At 31.1% G+C, this 20,313-nt stretch overlaps 1 long non-coding RNA gene and 1 other non-coding gene across 2 annotated transcripts; one reads left to right on the forward strand and one right to left on the reverse strand.

Annotated features, from left to right (window-relative positions):
* Window positions 1-2,879: 2,879 nt before the first annotated feature.
* On the reverse strand, window positions 2,880-2,952 carry TRNAA-UGC (transfer RNA alanine (anticodon UGC)). Its single transcript has one exon. It is a non-coding gene; the product is annotated as a tRNA-Ala (tRNA).
* An 11,136-nt stretch (window positions 2,953-14,088) lies between these two features.
* LOC145821275 (uncharacterized) lies at window positions 14,089-19,899 on the forward strand. Its single transcript, XR_014363300.1, has 2 exons — window positions 14,089-14,343; window positions 19,640-19,899. It is a non-coding gene; the product is annotated as an uncharacterized LOC145821275 (long non-coding RNA).
* The last annotated feature ends 414 nt before the right edge of the window (window positions 19,900-20,313 follow it).

Consider the following 20,313-nt stretch of genomic DNA (forward strand, 5'->3'; position numbering starts at 1 on the left):
ACCATGAGAGTCCCACGCCTTGGGGGACTTAAATAACCATCGGCTTTGTTTGGTCACTTTATGGCCCTCTGTTGTCATGGATCTATTGATCTCTATTTTGCGCGGAGCAAAGTGTTGTGCGGAGATAAGTGCTACACTATTGTGAGAGCCACCTCTATAATCCACACGAGCCACCTATTGAATTCGTACCTCTGTTCTGACTGTCACTCCTGTAACCTATGCTATGTTCTGTTCGGTACCGTAGTTATGGTTATTTATTTACATAATCTCAGTTTTTCTACTTAAATGATCATTTGTTCAGACTAAGTTATCTTAAATATTTTAGTGACATAACTATCCATGGTTATTTTGGGTCTCTTATACTCTTGGCATAATATTTCTCACTCTGCCATGTGCTTATAGCTGTTTACTAATTTTCAGAAAACAATACAATTCAGAAATAGCTTTTGAAAAGTCTTAGGCGCGGGGCTGCGGAATAGATAAACACAACACTTTTATGATATTTTTATATGTAAATATCGGTCTTTTTGGTCAATAAATTTTGTACTAAAAATAGAAATTCTGATAATTATTTTGGTACCCTCACTTGAATATTATTTCTACTCGCGTTTATTAATTTGTTTAAGAATTGGCCAGAGGTAATCTCAGTTACTGTCCATCACGATACTTGACCCTTAAATACGGGGAGCGGATTGTGACATTATTGATCCTGGCCTAATATTGATTTTATTGGGCTTTCATCACTGGAATATGGACTGGGCTTGATCCGTGGCCATTGGTATCAATAAGAATTCAAACATGTAACATACACATCAAGGGAACTCCAATAATTTCAGATTTTGAAAATAAATTTCATAAATTTTATTTGAGACTTCCGAGTTGGGTAAATATGCTGACAATGCTGGAAAATAACCAATTCAAGCTAGGTAATCTTTTCATTACATGACATATCCTCATATCATGCTCTTATCAATTTGCAACCAAATAAAATACATAATAAGTATAATGTTTCAACCATATGTATATATCTAAGGAAAGTTACCTCAAAAAAGTTAAAAATTTGCCAAGTGTTGAGAACTCTATTTTCCCCCCTTCCTTCTTCCGTCTTCCTTCTCTCCATTTTTCTGTATTCTCCTCTTATTTGTAGACAAAATGATTAGATACCAAAAAATTAAAAAATCCACCCTTAAATCAAAGAATTTTGGAAGACTTTCTCATATATATATATATATATTCTTTTGCCTTTCCTTCCGGAAAGACTTGGGTGCCGCTTCTTTTAGGGTGGCTGGCCACCACCTCCTCCATATGTCAATATATAAGAGAATTCTATTATACACATTTCATATTATATGTCCTATTAATTATATCATTTTTTTTTTTAGTTATGACCAAATTTCTTCTTAATTATGACATTATTGTGAGATTTTTGTTATGACTTTTTTTGTGTTTGATTATGACTTCCTTTTTTATTTTTTATAATTATGGTTCAAAAAATATGAAATTATATTATTTTCTTCTGTAATTAAAAGGTGCATATGATACACACAATTTGAGGGGTTTGTACCATAATATCTTCCCCCAACACACACACACACACACATATATATATAAGAAGATAGTACAAGAGAATATAGTTTAAAACTTTAGGGTTGTAAATGAAATAAATATAAGGGACCAAATTTTAAATTTTGAAATAATACACAAATATTTATTTATAAAATAAATACTAAAAAAAATATTCAGGGTCTTGTTGGACTAAATCGCAAAGAAAGACAAAAAATTGGGCGAGTTTATCATTAACCGAAAGTTAGGTTTTTAAAGTAATAAAGTAATACCCTAAGGTTTTAAAAATAATTATTAGGGTTTTAAAAGTGATAATTAAAATATCGGGATTGATAAGGGTTTCAAATCTAATTAAAAAAGTTAAGGTCCCTACAATGTGGGCTTTTTGTGTGTGTGTGTGTTTGTTTGACGTAAAATTTATCATATTTATAATTACTCTTTTACCAAATGACAATAAACAAACTTATTAATTCTAAAATTATCACAATATCAAAATTGTCTATCAAAATACCAAAGAAAACCTTAATCATGTTGTTCTCTCGTATACTTTTTCTTATTACTTTTTTATCTTACCCAAGTGAGAAGAAACCCATAATAATTTATTTTATGTTTTACCCTTCTTATACCAAACAGACTACTAATGTGAAATATTTTAACAAGAAAATTTAATTTATAAACAAAAAATTTATATAAAGACTCAATCAAAATGGTGTGACAAGGTAAATGCTAAACAGTAAGTTGATTAAGTAAAATTTGATTTGGTTTTGAGTTTTATGATTTTATTTTTTGAATTAAAAAAAAAGGTAATTACAAAAAAAAATAAACAATCATAGGTTTGACATTGGTAACACAATAAATTTGAGTTTATTTTTTTCAATTTAAATTCTATTTTTTTAATTTAAATCATCTGCTTTCTTTCACCAAATAAAACTAACAGAAAAGGGTATTTTAGTTAAACTCAATAAAATGGTATTTTAGACATATATTAAGTTCAATAGCTAAATTTTTTTTTCTGTCAATTTACTTAATGAAATAGACAATTGATTAAATTGAAAATAAATAAAAAATTATGATTTAAATTGAAAAAATTAAAAATTTAGAATTTATTTTGCTACAAGGGTCAAAACCCAGATTTTTTTTGTAATTATAAAAAAAATTAATTTAACAAAAGTTAAAAAATAAATATATATTTTTGGAATTTTCAAAAATCATTTCAACTTTCAAAAGGGAAAAACTAAAAAAAAAAAGAGTTTTTTTTTTTTTTTTTAAGCACAAAAAAAATTGGATTTAAAAACAGAAAAATTAACAATGTTAAATGGAGATGCGGGGGATCGAACCCCGTGCCTCTCGCATGCAAAGCGAGCGCTCTACCATTTGAGCTACATCCCCGGCTGGTTGTGAGTGTGCTAAAATATAATAAATAAATTTACTTTAAAAATGTTGAATAATGAAACTTTGAAAACTAAAATTAAAAAAATAATTTGTGAGATACATTTATTTATATAACATTAGACAATTTTTTCCATCAAAGTAGTCACGTCTCCCTTGAAAAGCGTTGGGTGCTAATAGCATCTTTTATGAAAATTTTATGATATATCTATTATATACCCATTTAGTTATGGTTTTTGTATCTTTGATAATGGCACCGTTTGGGAAGTGGTTTTGTGAATTCTTTTAGCTATTTTAATCACTAAAAATAAAATAAGTTATTTTAGCCACATCAAACAAAATATCACATCTAACCCATAATCATTACACTCTTCTCTCACAAAAAAAAGTCAAAAATTCAAAAAATCCTTCATAAACCAAACTTTTTAGTCCAGGTTAAAATAGCTAAAAAAGTCAAAAAATCAACCTACTTTCCAAACCAACCCTATGACTTATTATATTGTTAGTTATGATACATTGTGATATTAATAATGATATTATTTGGTTACTAACAATTATTTAGTTATACTTTATGTAATATTTAGTTATAATTCAAATTATTTTTTAATTATGACTTACATCGTATTCTGTTATGTCATTTAATATATAAAGAAAATTAGTTTACGTAATATTATGCGGCCAGTAATTGTGTTTTTTTAGACACCAAGGAAATGTAATTAACAATTAGGGATGTAAAAATGATCCGTTTGCCTAAGGTCCGGCCCAACCCGACCCACTGGGCCTACGCCATGCTCTAGCCGGACCGATGGCCAACATTATTTTCAAGTTATGTTGGTGAAAACAAAAATTAAAAAATTTGTCCAACTTGGCCTGCCGATCCAGAGGCCTGATTACCCCTTGGGTTGGCTTGAGCTTTAGCTTAGGCCTAGTTTTTTGAAAACTAGCCCGACCTGATTGTCGATGGGAACACGAATGGGCTTGGACCAGGCTGGGCCCAAGGCCAAGTAGGCTGAACTGATTTTACACCACTGTTAACAACCATGTTTATTAAAAGCGTGCTTTAAAGAAAGTGTAATTGTTAACCAACAATGTTAGGTAGTTCAAGATTTCGTGGCTCAAATGGCTCATATCACTTAAAACGACGTCATTTTGAGTGTAAATGAGTGTAAAACGACATCGTTTTGACAGATTTGAACAATTTGAACAACAAAATTTTGAACTACCAAACATTTTCCAATTGCTAACCACGTTTTACTGTAGTTTATAAATAAAATTTATCCATCAACACCTCATTGACCTCCCATGCATAAAGGTTTTATTTTTTAATTTGAGGTTTGTTGAAATTTTTATGCCTGAACAAACATTTATTCAATTTTTTCTGTGCCCAAATGTTGAATAACTTTGGCTTAGTTTAGAAGAGCTACTTTAGCCTAGTTTTTTTTTTTTTTTTTAACCTGACCAAATTAGTTTTGTTTAGGAAGAATTTTTTATTTTTGATTTATTTATTTGGATGTGATAATTTGAGAGAAAAAATAAAATGATTATGGTTTGAATATGATATTTTATCTTATTGATTTATTTAATATATTTTGTCTTTTTATACTTATTTAGGCAAAAAAAATATTACCAAACGGCAACTTTTAGTTTGTAACATTTTAAATTAATTTAGCACTAAAAGTCCGACTGATTTTTCATACCAAATTTAATACATTTGTTTTAAAATCACACAGATCTATTAAAATAATACGGAGCCACTTTTAAATAACTTTTTATCAATTACAGACTAATTAAATAATAAATAAATAATTTGATCCAATAATATTAATATTTTTATTTTATCATATTGTTTAAAAAAATGAATGATAAATATATTTTTAAAATAATTTACTTTTTTAGAGACAAAATAAGTTAAGATTAATTACCATATCGATTTGATTTTTTTTTTTTTGTAAAAATGATATATATTTAAGTTGTTAATTACAAGGACATCCTTGAAGTTTGCTTCTAATATAGATTCTTCCTTTACATTTTGAAAATTACACTCACCCGTGTGTTTGTCTTTTAACCTAGGGAACAGAAAAAATGTAATAACTATAGTATCCTCAATTAAAAATATGAATTTAGGCTTGATTTGACATCTCTAAAAAAATATAAAAAATTAAAAAATTATTAAAAAAGTTAAAAAGATATCATTATTCATCAAAAAAAATTATAAAAAAAGTTATTTTTACACAAAAAAAGTACAACTTACTCTGACGTGAGTTGCCTTTACCTGACTTTAGTGAGAACAAATTACACAGGCGGAGGCAAGCTTAAAGACAGTGTTGTTCGGCTTGTGGGGGCTATCACGGGTCTCGTTTTGATAATCTGAACCGTTCAATGTATAAAACTCGTCGAGTACTATATATTTTTAAAATATCACGTTGATCGGATATCACTAATTACATGATCAAATCAGTTTTATATAAAAAAAATAGATGGTATTATAGTTAACGGTTGACAAAAAACTAATCTGATCAGATAGCCATCGATATCCGATCAGCGTAATTTTTTACAAGTATATAGTACTTGACGAGTTCTACATATTGAACGGTTCCGGTTATCAAAACAAAACCCCACAGACCGAACATCACCGTCCAATTTAATATCCGAAAAGGAGGCAAGCATATCCTATATGCTAGTCGCCCACTACTCTATCCCAGTGTACGACCTATTCTTCTCTCCCTTCTCCTATACACTAAATCATACATTTAATACATACTTTTTTAGAAAATGTCAAAAAATTATCTCAAACAATCATATTTTTTTTCTCAACTTTTTAATTCAAAAAATCAAAAAACACACTTATTTAAGACATCCAAACAAATATATTACCATCCTCGTCTTACTCACCCACCCATCCACCCACCCACAATCTACCCAACTTGTACACTCCAACACCATCTCTTCATCTCCACCTTCACACAGTACGCAACATTCTTTCCCATCACCTTTCCCTTTCCATGATTCACCGGTAACAGCTATCACCAAAGTGGGTTTCAACATCAAAATTGAACCCAAGCTCGACACAAATCAATCGCACATTATAAATGAGAGAGAGAGGTGTTCACAAATCTGGTGATTGCATAAACGCTTTACCTGAATGAAAACTCCAGTGAATCACTCCATAATCGAAACCACTCATGTTCATGGAGTGTCAATTTAGATAAAGAAAAAACAAATGGAGGAAGTGAGAGAAAATGCCAAATTGTGGAGCTAAAGATCTCAGGCGTTATTTACCCAAAATAATAATAAATAAATAAATAAATCATAGGCGTCAGTGGTGGTCGGTAAAAGAAAATGAAAGAGATAATAGAGATGTATTTCTGTGTGTAATTTGGGGAGGGAGAGAAAAAATATGGAGATGGGTAGTCAAATGTCGGTCGTCGGAACAACGGAGAAAACAGAGGTTATAGTGGCTGAAACCTAATTGAAATCAAAGGATGACAAGTGCATGTGCTAGTGTACAGTGATGGATTATGGGGGGCTTGGCGGCGGCCACCTTAGCCTAAAAATTTTAAAAATATCATATATTATATTAAATTTTTTAAAATAATTTAAAATTATAAGAATTCGCATCCATAAATTTTTTATAAATAATTTTAAAATTATGTAGAGTAGTTCTTAATTTTTTAAACTATAGAGTAGCTCTCAAAAGACATAATCTTAGATCCGCCCCTCCTAGTGTAAAATAATAAATAGGTTTATCATCTTTTTTTCATAAATCTAATCACAAATTCAATTTTGCAAACTTGTTACATCTCACTTGCAACATTTTGCATCTCAATCAATAACCCCATTGAATTGAATGGTAATTCATATCAAAAGTTATGTTCAACAACTTAATTCCTTTCTTCTTCACAGTTCATTTCAGCAATTCATCAAACACCTGAAGTATGAGATTCTTCTCCTACTACTGCCTCTTATACTCTTCTATGCCATCCCTACTCCACCATACCCCACGCCACCACACCACTACCTACTCTCCCCCGCCACTACCAAATCAAGCATGAACCACCACCGAATTAACTACTACCACATTAAACAAACCCAAAAAAAAAAAAAAAAATCCAGAGGAAGAAAGAGATCACCAACACCTTCAATGTTGCACACTCAACCTCTTCACTATCACAAAAACCACACTATACAAAAGCTTTTGAGATTTATTGTCATCGGGTTTTCTAGTTCCAGCACCTCTTCTACCATGGAGCAATACCCCACTGCTACAACATCGCGACGAACGATAATGGAAGAATCGATTTGCACGTCGAGATCCTCTTTTATTTCTTCCTTTCGTTTCCTGTCTTTAGCTCTGAATTAGGTTTACAAATGGGTGAACGGTGGGTTATTTTAGGGCTGAGCAAGGAATCCGTGAAATCCGTAATCCGATCCAGTCCAGTCCAATCCGATAGGTTTGGATTGGTTTTTTGAATCCGTGGTTCGGTTCCGGATTGAATAATTAAAAATCCGTAGTTCACGGATTGGTCCCGGATTAAATCCCACGGTTCCGGATTGGAACCGATCCGGACCGTATACAAATAGTCTATATTTTTATTATACATCCTCCCCCATAGTATCTTTTCTTATTCTATGTAAAATCTAAACTCAAACCTAAAATCGTATAATATCTTCTTTTATTACTTTTGTTTGTTAGTTTTAAGTTTTAATTTGCAATGGTCTAAATACTTATGGTGAAACCAGTTTTCTTATGGTTGTTTAAATTCTAGAACAGTATGTCGTTATTATAGAAAAACATGTTGCTATTATGGAACTAATATAGCGCTATGTTTATATTTTTATGAAATTCAAGTGTTATATATATATTTTTGTTATTTAATTATGTGAATTCGTGGTCCTAAACCGATCCAATCCGTATTTAAATGGATTGGTTCGGATTGGTTCCATGATTTAAATGGATTGGATTGGTTCCAATTTTTTAGGAACCGTAAATAACGGATTGGTCCTGGTTTTATCCCAATCCGGTCCAATCCGGACCATGCTCACCCCTAGGTTATTTGATTGGGTTTGGGTTTGGGTTTGGGTTGAATTTTAAGGTTAAAGTTGGCATTTTGACCATTTTAGTGCTGATGTCATCCAAAACTGTTACTTCACCTAACGGAGCTTAACAGAATGGACAAAAGTGTAATATGATTTGAAACCTCAGGAGAGTAGTGTAATTTCCAAAACTTCAAGGGGAAATTTGTATTAAAATTAGACCTCAGGGGGTGTCGATATAATTTACCTATATTTAAGATACTATCTAAGGGTGAGCAACGGATATACCGATCTGCCCAAACAGATCGAACCAAACCAATCCGCTGCATTTTGGATGAATGAGTGATGACGAGCGGACGGTTGCAGATTGATTTTTTTCAATCCGCCTAGTTTTGGACGGATGGCAGATTTGAGGTTCTTTTAGCCGCAACCGAACTGTCAAACCTTGAGCATCTTTAATATTTTATAAGACTTTGTGTTTTCAATTTATTTTGATATTTTATTTGTGTTTGCAATTGAAAAAGAGTTTAAATATTCTGTTGGAAAAAGGGTTTTCAACTCGAATATATTTTTTGAATTGAAAAAAATAAATTTATTATTTATTTATATTTTTTGGTTTTAAATCTAACTCTAAAAATAATAAATAAAAAAGATGATATATGCTGGTTGGTTTTTGTTTTCAAAAACAGGTATAGATGAGACATACAATCTCTACTACTGCTATATTCATGGTTTTGATGGTTTGAATTATTTTTATATTTTAAGAACCACAGATTGTAATACTTTATGTGGATGAAGCATGTTGTGATTGTAATATGTAGATGAGACATGCAGTGATTGTAATATTCTAAAATTTCAAATTTTCTTTCTTTAGATAAAGCATGTAGTGATTGTAATACTTTTTTAAGTCACTGACTATAATACTTTTTTTTTTTTTTTTGAGGAAATGCACACATTGAATTATGTTGAAAATTTATAAAATTTTAAACTGCTAAACCGATTTGCATCCATCCGATAATCCGCTGAATCCACATCTACCGAATTAGCGAACGGATGCGGATTGGAGGTTCTGTGGTCGCAATCGACCCGCGTTCACCCCTATCAAATGACTAGTTGGAAATAATACAAAAGAAAATAGACAGTTTCTCAAAGTATAAGAAAATGTTATGGTTTGTATATGCATCCTACTCTAAAACATGTAATTTTATCATAAAACTTTGTACCAGTAATCACAAAATGAGTAATCTTATCATAAATTAGTGTAATAAAAAAAATATCGTAACAAAGTCACAAAATTTTGTAATATCAATCACAAAATTATAGACATTTTGGCTTGTTTTGGAAAGTAGATTAAAAATTGGTTTAACTTTAAAAAAAAAAGAAACGTGTAAAAAAATAGAGAGATGATGTGATTTAAATAAAGTCAAAAAAAAGACTTTTAGCTGAGTTGCCAAAACAAGCCTTATTACACCAATTTGTAACAAAGTTACATATTTTGTGATTGAATTATCAAATTTTATGTTAAAATTATATATTTTTGTGGTAGGTTGCATTTCTAACATTCTGTTTGGATGGAGGCGTTTGGTGAGAAAATAAAAGCATTGTGAGAATGGAAAACCTTTTAACATGTTTAAATGGTTAACTGGGTGAAAAATTGTGAGAGATAGGGCGAGAAAAAACTTTCACCAAAATTGTGTTTTGTTTATTACCAAAACTGATGAGATTTAGTGAGAAAAGAAATGGATTTAATGAAATTTTTATTAAATACCAAAATTATCATATAGTAGAAGAATGTGGAAAAATAACTTAGTCATGTAAAAGATTATTTTGGTAAAACTAAATAAAACATTTTTTTGGGGGTAAATTACAAATACATCCCTTGAGGTTTGTTTAAAACATGAATTGTCTCCTGTGGTTTGAAAATTACAAATACCTCCCTATCAGAATTTTTATTTAATAGAATTAATTGAAAAAGTGAAATTTCTAACTGTTCACTTATACAATAAGAAAATTATTTGAATTATTAATTGAAATAAAAATTTAACATTATTAAAAACTGTTAATTAACTTGATGATTTATTAATAAAAGGACCTATTTGTTATGAAATTAAAAACCTTAAGGGGCATAATGTAATTTCTAGAATCACATGGAGTAATTTGTAATTTAAGTAAACCTCAGGGGGTGTGTTTGTAATTTACTCCTTTTTTTTTTTATAAATATTTTCTCTTATTTATTCTATCAAAATAAGATAGATGAGACATATTCTCTTATCTTTTTCTTTTTTTTCTTCATTTTTTTTTCAAAACATAATAGTGAGAAACTATAATTATTTCAAATTTTTTTCATCAATTACAATAATTTATTTTAGGGTAAATTATAATTTAACCCCTTGTGGTTTGCCTAAAAAACACAGAGCCCCCTTATAATTTCATTTATAACACTTAAACCCCTTATACTTCATACCAAAGTGTAATTTTCGATGGAACTATTTGTTTAAACAAAACGTGTGTTGCACGACTATGAATGGTGAGTGGAGTAGTTTTTTCCACCCAAAAACATATGACAAATGACCAAAACATCCTTATTGCCATATATATACACAGAATGGTGTAGTGCAGCAGAACATGGGTTACACTCTTGGACCATCACATAGGTTCTCTCTTCCTCATTATATAAATATGCAACACCATCACCTTCTATGCAAAACCACCACCATTACCTTTTATTTCTCCTCTTATCTCACTATTATCACCTTCCATACAAAATCACAACCAACCAACATCACCACCATCATATTCTATGCAAAACTACAACCAACTTCTTATTCCATGCAAAACCACCACTCAAAATCACAACCACTACTTCTCTTATGAGACCCCTAAATTTTGTAAATCCTAGTAAGACCCTTACTTTTGAGTTATTATAATAAAGCCTTTAGTTCCCTGTTTATTCGCAAAATTAACCTTAGAACTGAAAACGTATCACAGATGAACCCATACAAACCCTAATAGATCTCGTTAACTTAGAAATCATTTCTAACACTCTAGAATTAATTATTTAGCTCTCAAATTTTAGTAGCTTAAAATCTTAATTTTCGATTTTTATCATTTTCATTCGGTTGTGTGTCCTTTAATTCAAAGCACGATCATTCGGACCAAATTATTTTTTTCTAACATTATTTTAATTAATACTACACTTGAAATAGATATTCTAATCAATTCCAAACCCACACATTTTATTTTAATTACATCTTGAGCCCAAATCATTCTTTATACATATAAAAGCACACCCCCAATATTATAATCCTTTTTTAAAATATCTAAAATGTGTATATATATAAACAAATGAGCAAAGACCCTCAAATCTATATCACATGGCCAACCACCCTAGCATATACACTTGTAGTGTACTTTTGGAAACAACATTGCATGATTCATGGAGGAAAATTTGACCTCGGTACCATAGTTCAAGGAAAGTTGTCTTGTACTTGTAATTATCTTGGTTCTACTTGTAATTATGTAGATCATGCCTTAATACATGATTAGGCTCCCTAATGATCCCTCATTACATTACATTCCAACTAAAAACATCTCAATTCCATTCCATTCCAACCAATGGGCATTTTGGACCTTTTACACCAATTTTATTATAAAAACACCACCACCCTCCACATGTTACACATCTCATACACTCACACACCTACACATTTAGTTGAGAGAAAGAAAGAAGAGGAAGAGAGTGAACTTTGGTAGTAGAGAAGAGGAAAAGAGGAGAAAATTGTGAAAACATTTCACTAGGTAATCAAGTAAGCCATAACACAACTCTCTCTTATTTTTCCTTTCAAATACGTGCTCTTAGAAGTTTTAAACATTCATTTCAGATATGTTTTGATGGTACTTTTGTGTTAAAAATAGAAGGAGTTGAGCCTTGATTCTACCCTTCTTGTATTTCTCTTAATCGATATATGACTACCTTTTTCTATATGAATCACTCAAAATTTCCAAAGGTACACCTGCACCTTAAATTTCTGAGTTTAATACATATTATTTATCATGTTTTCCATCTAACATCTATCTAATCTGAAATCATTTGTTACTGAAGATATATATTTGAGTTAGAAATTTGGGCACAGCTGGTTTATCATCAGAAGAGAGGCACATGCACTCATCATAGCTGTTTCCATCTAGAACCACTCGTTCTGTTTTGTAAATGGCATCTGGGTTGTGTTTTGGCTATCTATTTTGATTTCTATAATTTCTTTGCAATGTTTGCTTTGCTCGAGGCTTTATATCTAAAGAAAGATCTAGAAATTGGGTACTCTGTGTTTTGATCTATTCCCCCTCATAATGTGTATTGATCAGGTGCAAACTTGGATTTGAGGAACATATATCTCCATGGTAACAAATTGGAACTCAACCGGTACCTTGTACAATGGTGAACACCAGCATTGTTGATTTTGACTTTACTAGCATTCTATTTGGATTGTATTATTCTCATAAAAGAACTTTTTTCAAGTTTTTAGTTGTAATAACTTTCACACATGGCTCCAATTTTGAAACTCAAATGGAATGCTTGATTAAACTATAATGTTATACTGTCTGAATTCTTGTCATTGCTATTCCTAGAGTGCTTAACGTTATACTTTTATGGATTTATTTTTTTATTTTTTATTTTTTATTTTTTATTTTTTATTTTTTATTTTTTATTTTTTATTTTTGGCAATGGAAACAAGATGGTCGCCAAAAATCATGTTAGTGTTTTTTTTTTGTTTTTTGCGATGGCAAAATAGTGGTCGCTATAAATAGTCTAGGCAGTCATGAATAATTTGCGATTGTTGCTTTGCCATTGCAAAATGTATTTGCCACCCCCATATTCGCGATCCCCATTTGCCGTCACATGGGTCGCCGCAAAAGGCTTTTTGCGATTGTTTTTTATTATTTACGACGGTTATAGTGGTCGCAAAAAGTACTTTTTTTAGTAGTATGGGAGAGGGCTTGCACACCATGCCCTTGATTGGTACTATTTTTTTCTATCACATAAAGGAAAAAAGAGAAAAGGCTACCCACTATTTTATGGCATTGCTTGGCTTCGTACAAAGATTTAATAATGTATGTTCAAGTTTGTAAGGACTTTTTATAAGTTGTGGATCAAAATGACTTTGTTGAGTATTTCAGTCACTTTTACCAAGAGCTTATATGGTGGTGGTTTTGATTTTCTCAAACTCATATGAGTGTCGATGGTGCCTTTGAATGTTCATCTCTCTCTCTCTCTCTCCTTTTATGATTTCTTGCAAACAGGTATGAACTTTGAGATCTCATCACCATATTCAAATAGTACTATAGAGCTTGTGGAGTGGAAGCGGTGCGTCGGGGGCAGGTAGGAAGAGCTCCTCCTCTCAGTCATTTTCTTTCTCTCTCTCTCTCTCTCTCTCTCTCTCTCTGTCTTTCTCTCTTTGTGTAATGCTTCGATATATATCAGATCTGCAGATGTTTTGAATTAAAGCTTTAGTTTTTTTTTTATATTTTTAAATTACTAACCAAAACGAGTCGTTTTGGTTAGTTTTATTTTGAGCCGTTGAATCTTCCACTTTAAGAGATCACTTCAGAAAGGCCACTCTAGAGGATCTTGAAAAGTATTTAGGAACTTGGGTTGGAAGGCTTTCTTAACTAAAATAGCTAAAAGCATCAGCATCATGCTTTTGAGATTATGTTAACAAGCCAACATTTCAAATCAGTCCTTCAGGTGGTTACTACAAAATAAATTTTATCATTGCTACATTATCTCACTTTATTAAGGTACTATTTATATGTTATAAAATATTTTATTATTTATTTTTTAAAAGTGACCGAATATTTTGTGGAATGACCAACTGCTGAATTTTTTTTTTTTTTTTTGAAAAATATGAAATAGAAGATTTTGGCTATGTTTGGTAAGGCTCGCGAACTATATTTCCACCCTCATATTTGCGCTAGACGTTTGGACACAGATTTGAAAATACAATTCTACCACAGAGTTCAAAATGATATTCGAATTCCCATTTGGCACATTTCTCCCTTTATTCAATCTCCACTATGAAAAGCTTCCAAACATACATATTTTCTCTCTCTTCAGTCTTCGTTATTTCTGAAAAGATTCACGCAAAGAAAATAAAAGCTGAAGATCAAAGCTCAAGATTCTTCACGGGTCTCGTCTTCTCTCTTTTGAACTGAACTGTGAGCTTCAAATCGTTACCATGCTAGTGAACACCCTTCCCACCCATAAATTCACATCCACTAGCTCCTAGAAATCAACGGAGTTTCACTTTGTGCGTTGTGGAAGATTCACCCTCCGGGCAACGAAACAACGACAACAAAGAGGTAAGTAAATCACAAATTCGCCTGGAAATTATATATGGGTTATATATATCTCACTAATTTGCACCTTCATCCCCAAATTAATTTGTCTCAAGCCAAATACAGTTTAATCTCCCTCTGTTGTTGCTGTTGTTGGTGTGGTTGCCTCGAATTAGAGGTTTCACCATGTTTGGGTCTCACTCCTTTTTATTCTAGGCATGATTACAGTGTGAATGGTGGGTTTTGGAGGTGGGAAATTACAGTATGAATGGTGGGTTTTGGAAGTGGGAAATTTCTGATGTGAGAAGTAAGGAAATGGAGTGAAAATGTAAGCAATAGGGAAACAGAATAGAAGAAGTTTCAACTGAGGCTTGGACTGAACTGAAACCGATTGACCGGTTGGATAACCCACCAGTTCACCTGCCGGTTGAGTTGGAGGTTGACTGGTGGTAGTGGGGTTCTGTGAGTGATCTGTTTGGATGATCTGTGATGGCTCTGTTGGCTTTTCCTTTACAACTCACTGAATTTTTAATCAATTTTTCCTCTGTGTTTGTCTTCAAAATGCCTTTGGTATAGGCTTTCTTATAGACTCAGTTTCAGTTGAAGAAATTCTTGATAGTAGGTGTAGGTGGTCGACGGTTTTAAGATTCATTTATCAATAATGGAGGTAGTTGAACATATGCATGGGTTGGGTTGTTTTGCAGAATGGTAATGAATGTTGATCAGCTCACTTCGTAAAGCTTCACCAAGCCTCTAACTCATCTTCATCAATGAAGATGAGTTTCATCAATGATGGGCACTGTGCAGAAATTAATAAATCAAATAAAATTGAATTGTGTGTGATAAATTGAGTAGATGCTACTAAAAAGATATTCGATTTTTTTTTTTCACTCCTATATCATTTGTTAATATTTTTTGGCCATTTATTTGAACATTGCAAAACAATAAACAACAACTTATTTGTGCCAATAATTATTAAAAATAAAAAAATATATTTTATCTGAAAAATATGAAAAGAAAAATAATTCGAATCAAATACACAAATCAAAATTTGTTTGACATCAGTAATTGAATATTTATTTCAATTATAAAAAAAATTAGTTTCCTTTGTAATTTTTTCAATTAAAAAAATGATTAATGTATTTTTTTTATAATTAACTTTTTAATTGAATTTTAAAAAGAGTTTATTTATGAGTTTTGATCAGAATTTTTAATAGAGTATTGAGTAGTATGTTTGGTTATAAGTTATAACAATTTGAAATAAGTTTTTAAAACTATTTCCACACTCAATTCAAAACTCTTTTCAAAACTCATAACCAAATAAATTTTCCACACTCAAATCATAATTCAAAAACTCACAAACTTAAAATACAATTCAATTCTCAAATTATATTTATAAAACTCTACCAAACCCTTCCTTTATCATTTATTATTAGTCATCTTGCCTAACATCGTGCCAGATCATCGGCTACAACACCATTATTTTATTTTTTTATTTTTTTAGGAGTATGGCAACTTCTCTCGGAAGCTACTTTGGGCAAATTATTTGCATGATCCAGGGGATCACAAAAATAAAAATTTTATAAAATTAAAAAATTGTTTGGGATGATTTTTGAATTTTTGAGTAAAAAAATAGAGAAAAAAATATGATTGTTTGAGATAATTTTTAAACTTTTTACAAAAAAAAAAATATGTAATAAAATGTTGTAGATGCAAAGTACACTGACCTGCAATACTGTGCTAGGGTATGCATTTCAAATTTTTTTTTTTTAATGGGAATTGGTGGCATGCATTGTGTCGTGGTATGAACTTGGGAAATATAGATGGGGCTTTTCCCAAATTAAGCCCTTACATTAATTTATTTTTCAAACTAAGTCTAGTTTGACCGAATTTTCCAAATTAAGTTGAAACGTGTTTACAAAACACATTTTCTGTATTTTTGTGGTTTAGACAGACAAAATAAATAAATTTATGAAAGTGTGTTTAGAAAACGCGCTTTCAATTAAAGTCGTGCGGTTACAAATTGCGCATTTACTAATTATCACGTCAATTAATAAAACACAATTAAAAAACGCGCAACATAAAAACGTGTTTTGAAAACATTTTTTCAATAAAATAAAATAAAAAACTTAATTTTACACTCACATCACACACACTCACACTCACATACTTTTTTTTTTCTCTCTCTCTCTCTCTCACACTTACACCCACATCACTCCACTCTCTCTCTCTTTCACACACATCCACACACACTTATAATAAATAAATAAAAATAAAAATAATTAATTTTATTCATTATATTTATTTTAATAAAACATATATAATTTTTAATATATATAAATTTTATTTTACAAAATTGAGACCAATATTAAATATATATAATAATTTATAATAACAAATAATAATCAACTATATAAAATGATCACTTATTTACTTTAATTCTTAAATTTTTTTTTTATTTTAAGATTTAGGATTTAGGGTTTAATTCTTAATTTTTTTTTTTATTTATTTTAGGGTTTAGGGATAAATTTTTTATTTTTATTTTAGGGTTTAGGGTTTAATTATGAAAATTTATTTATTTTTATTTTAGGGTTTAGGATTTAAGGTTTAGGGCAAAGTATAATTTATGATGCCAAAAAATATAGTAAGAACATTAAAAAAAAAAAAAAAAGAAGATAAAACTGTGTCGTTTTAAGGACAATAAAAAACACAATAGGGGGTTACAGCAGTGACCCTGTGGCCAAAAAAAAAAAAAAAGATAAGGCTTATAGCTTCAGACATCACACACACTCACATTCTTTTCTCTCTCTCTGTGACACACTTACACCCACATTACTCCACTCTCTCTCTTTCACACACATCCACACACACTTATAATAAATAAATAAAAATAAAAATAATTAATTTTATTGATTATATTTATTTTAATAAAACATATATAATTTTAAATATATATAAATTTTATTTTTATAAAATTAATACCAATAAAAAGATATCAATCATATTTTTAAAATGAGACCAATATTAAATATATATAATAAAAAATAATAATTACTCTGTTTGGTTTGGTTATATTTTTAAATTTTTTTTTTAATTATTAGTCTCATTTTAAAGATAATCAAGCCAAATAGAGTGATTGTTATTTTTTATAGACCAATATCAAATATATGTAACAATAATTTATAATAATACATAATAATCAAATCAAACAGAGTGATTTGATTATTATGGCTCACGCTTTTTACATGAACTGGCCTAGCGAATTTCCATGACTATGCCATTTTCAAAACTTTATTCCCACTCTAGAGTGGGTGCCTATCTTTATTCCCATTCTTGGGTGAAATGGCTTTTCCAGTACCCTTTTTGTTGAATAAAAAAAGATTAAATTTTTTTTGCATAATTTATTTAAGTTGTAATTATTTCTCGTTAATTTAAAATGGTTTTGCGAAACTCGTTTTGTGCCAAATATTTTTTGTTTTTAAATTCTTAATTTTGAAGATAAATATTTATATTGAAAATATATATAGCAATTCCGGTTTTCCTTTCCTAATTTATTGTATTTCAGATTCGGTTCTGAGGATGTGTTTTGTGTCTTTATCACATCTCCGTCCTTTAATTCTTTATACTTGAGTTTGGGATGTGTTAGGCAGGTTTGAAACAGGTTGGTTGTGTTTAGAAACCAAGAGTTGATGCCCAGATTTTGGCCTCCACGCTCGAGCGGGCCCTTTTGTTTTTGCTCCTCCGCTCGAGCGGGCATTTTGACGCTCGAGCGGGATTATTCAAGCCTCAGTACTTTTCTCTGCAGGTCATCGAATGCTCGAGCGTCCAATTTTACCCTCGAGTGGGGACCTTCGTCTGCATAACTTCTGGAAGTGTGCATTCGACGCTCGAGCGTCGCTTTTCACGCTCGAGGGTGAGTCTGTGTCTGACGCTTGAGCGAGGCGTTCCACGCTCGAGCGGACTGTGTATTATATCAGTCCGAATTTTAGCATTTTGAATCACTTTTTCGGGCCATTCTCTCTCTCTAGCTTTTCAAAACCCTAATTTGAGAGCTCCTCTCTCTAGGACTCTCTTTCTCTCTACTTTTTGATCTTGGTTTAGTGAGACCCAACCCTTGTGCCTTCATTAAAGTAGTAGAGCTTTGCAAGACCTCCATTTTGATCCGAAAATCTTGGGGTTTGGAGCATCTTGGGGTTTGGAGCATCTTGAGTTTTCTTCTTTTTCTCCTTTGAGCTCTGAAATTTGAGGTAGGGATAACTACTCATATTTATGGTCTTTGACATAAACTTGTGGTCATTTTGATTTAATGTTGAAGTTGGAAAGTTTTGGGTGTTAGGGTTTCAAAATGTATAAAGAGGGGTTTTGTTCGTTTGACCAATACATGTGTATTTTGGGTCATAAAATAAGGTTAGTGATGTTTATTGATGATATTTGGATCTTTGGGTCAATGTTGAGAAAAGGGAGAGAAAAGTCCTAATTTATTGTGATGAATTAATTTGTATAATTAATTTGGAAAAGTTATGGAAATATGAAATTGAGTTGAAAATAATGAAATTGGGAAATTATGAGATTCAATGGCGGAGTTGGATTGATTAATCACTCACCTTTGAAATTGTAGATAGTTTATCTGTTTGATAATTTATTATCTGTTTAGAAATAATTGTCTTAGGCTATCGATAGAGGATAGTCTTGAGTGTTGTAGACACTGCATGATGATTAGGTGGATTATAACCAATCAATTGAGTATGCCATTGAATATGACGGAAGAAATAACACATTGAATATGTGCTTTGCTTGATCATCGTATATGATAAGTGTTTAAATACATTGTATATGTATATTATTTGGGAGAAGATGGGGGATGTACTCCACGGTTTGGGAGGAGATAGGGGATAGACTCCTAAACCGGATTTGGAAGGAGATAGGGGATGGACTCCAGTGATAATTAAGTTGGCCGGAGTGTCCAGGGTGAAAGTCCCAAAATCCTAATTGTGTTTGCATAATGTAGATAAATTGAAGTATTGTAATATGAGTTGTAGTCTCATTTGAAATTGAATCGTTGGAGTATTTTTAATATGAGTTGTAGGCTCATTATGAACTGTCCGGATGAATAGAGAACCACATCTATAAATTGGTTTAGATAATGAACTGGAAAGAGATTGAAATGTGTTGTGAATATGGATAAGTTATGAAAGAGATGTATGTTCATTTATATGAGTTAAACATTTGTCAAAATGCTAATGTTTTAGTTATTGCTCATATTATGTTTAACATATCTCTACTGGGCGTTGGCTTACCCTATATGGGACATCATTTTCAGGTTCAGGTGTTATGCCACCTCCAAGGATGTAGCTTGGAAGATCTTGGGAGTTGAAAACTCTTTTTGATTATTTTGTTATTTTTGGTGTTACATGTAAATACAAGCCAAGGGCTTAATGTGTTTAGAGTTAGAACTCTCCTTTTTGTAACCAAGTGTTGGCTTGGAAAATTGTAAGCCCGTAGGGCATTTAGTTTTATTGTCAACATGTAATACTTTTGTACTAAATACTCTGATAAATGGGAACATGTTTCATTCTCTTGTGTCTATGAATGTCATGAATGTTGGATTTATATGTATTATTTTGATGGCGTTACAATATATTTCAAACATAAAACAATTATAGGAAAACCGTTTTACAATACGGCTTTAGCAAAGCCATTTTTTTTAAAAAAAATGTTTGTTTTTTCGGTTTGTCAGTGTTGGTTTTGGTTGAATACACGTTTTTTCTTTGCTCCGCAGTCGAACACACACAGTTGAAGCTGAAGAAAGTGGAAGAGAGACGGAAAGAGTGCACAGCGGAGAAGGGTAATCAAATTTTTGGTTATCACTGTTGAACAGATGAATGAGTTCAGAGATCTTGTTTGTTCCCTTAAATATTTGTTGCCAAGAAATATTTAAATAAAACTTCACACAGCATATAGAAAGTATCTAATTTGCTAATTACTACTACGAAC

The sequence above is a fragment of the Camellia sinensis genome, chromosome 3 (assembly GCF_055761805.1).
Source record: "Camellia sinensis isolate YWXY chromosome 3, ASM5576180v1, whole genome shotgun sequence".
Lineage (NCBI taxonomy): Eukaryota > Viridiplantae > Streptophyta > Magnoliopsida > Ericales > Theaceae > Camellia > Camellia sinensis.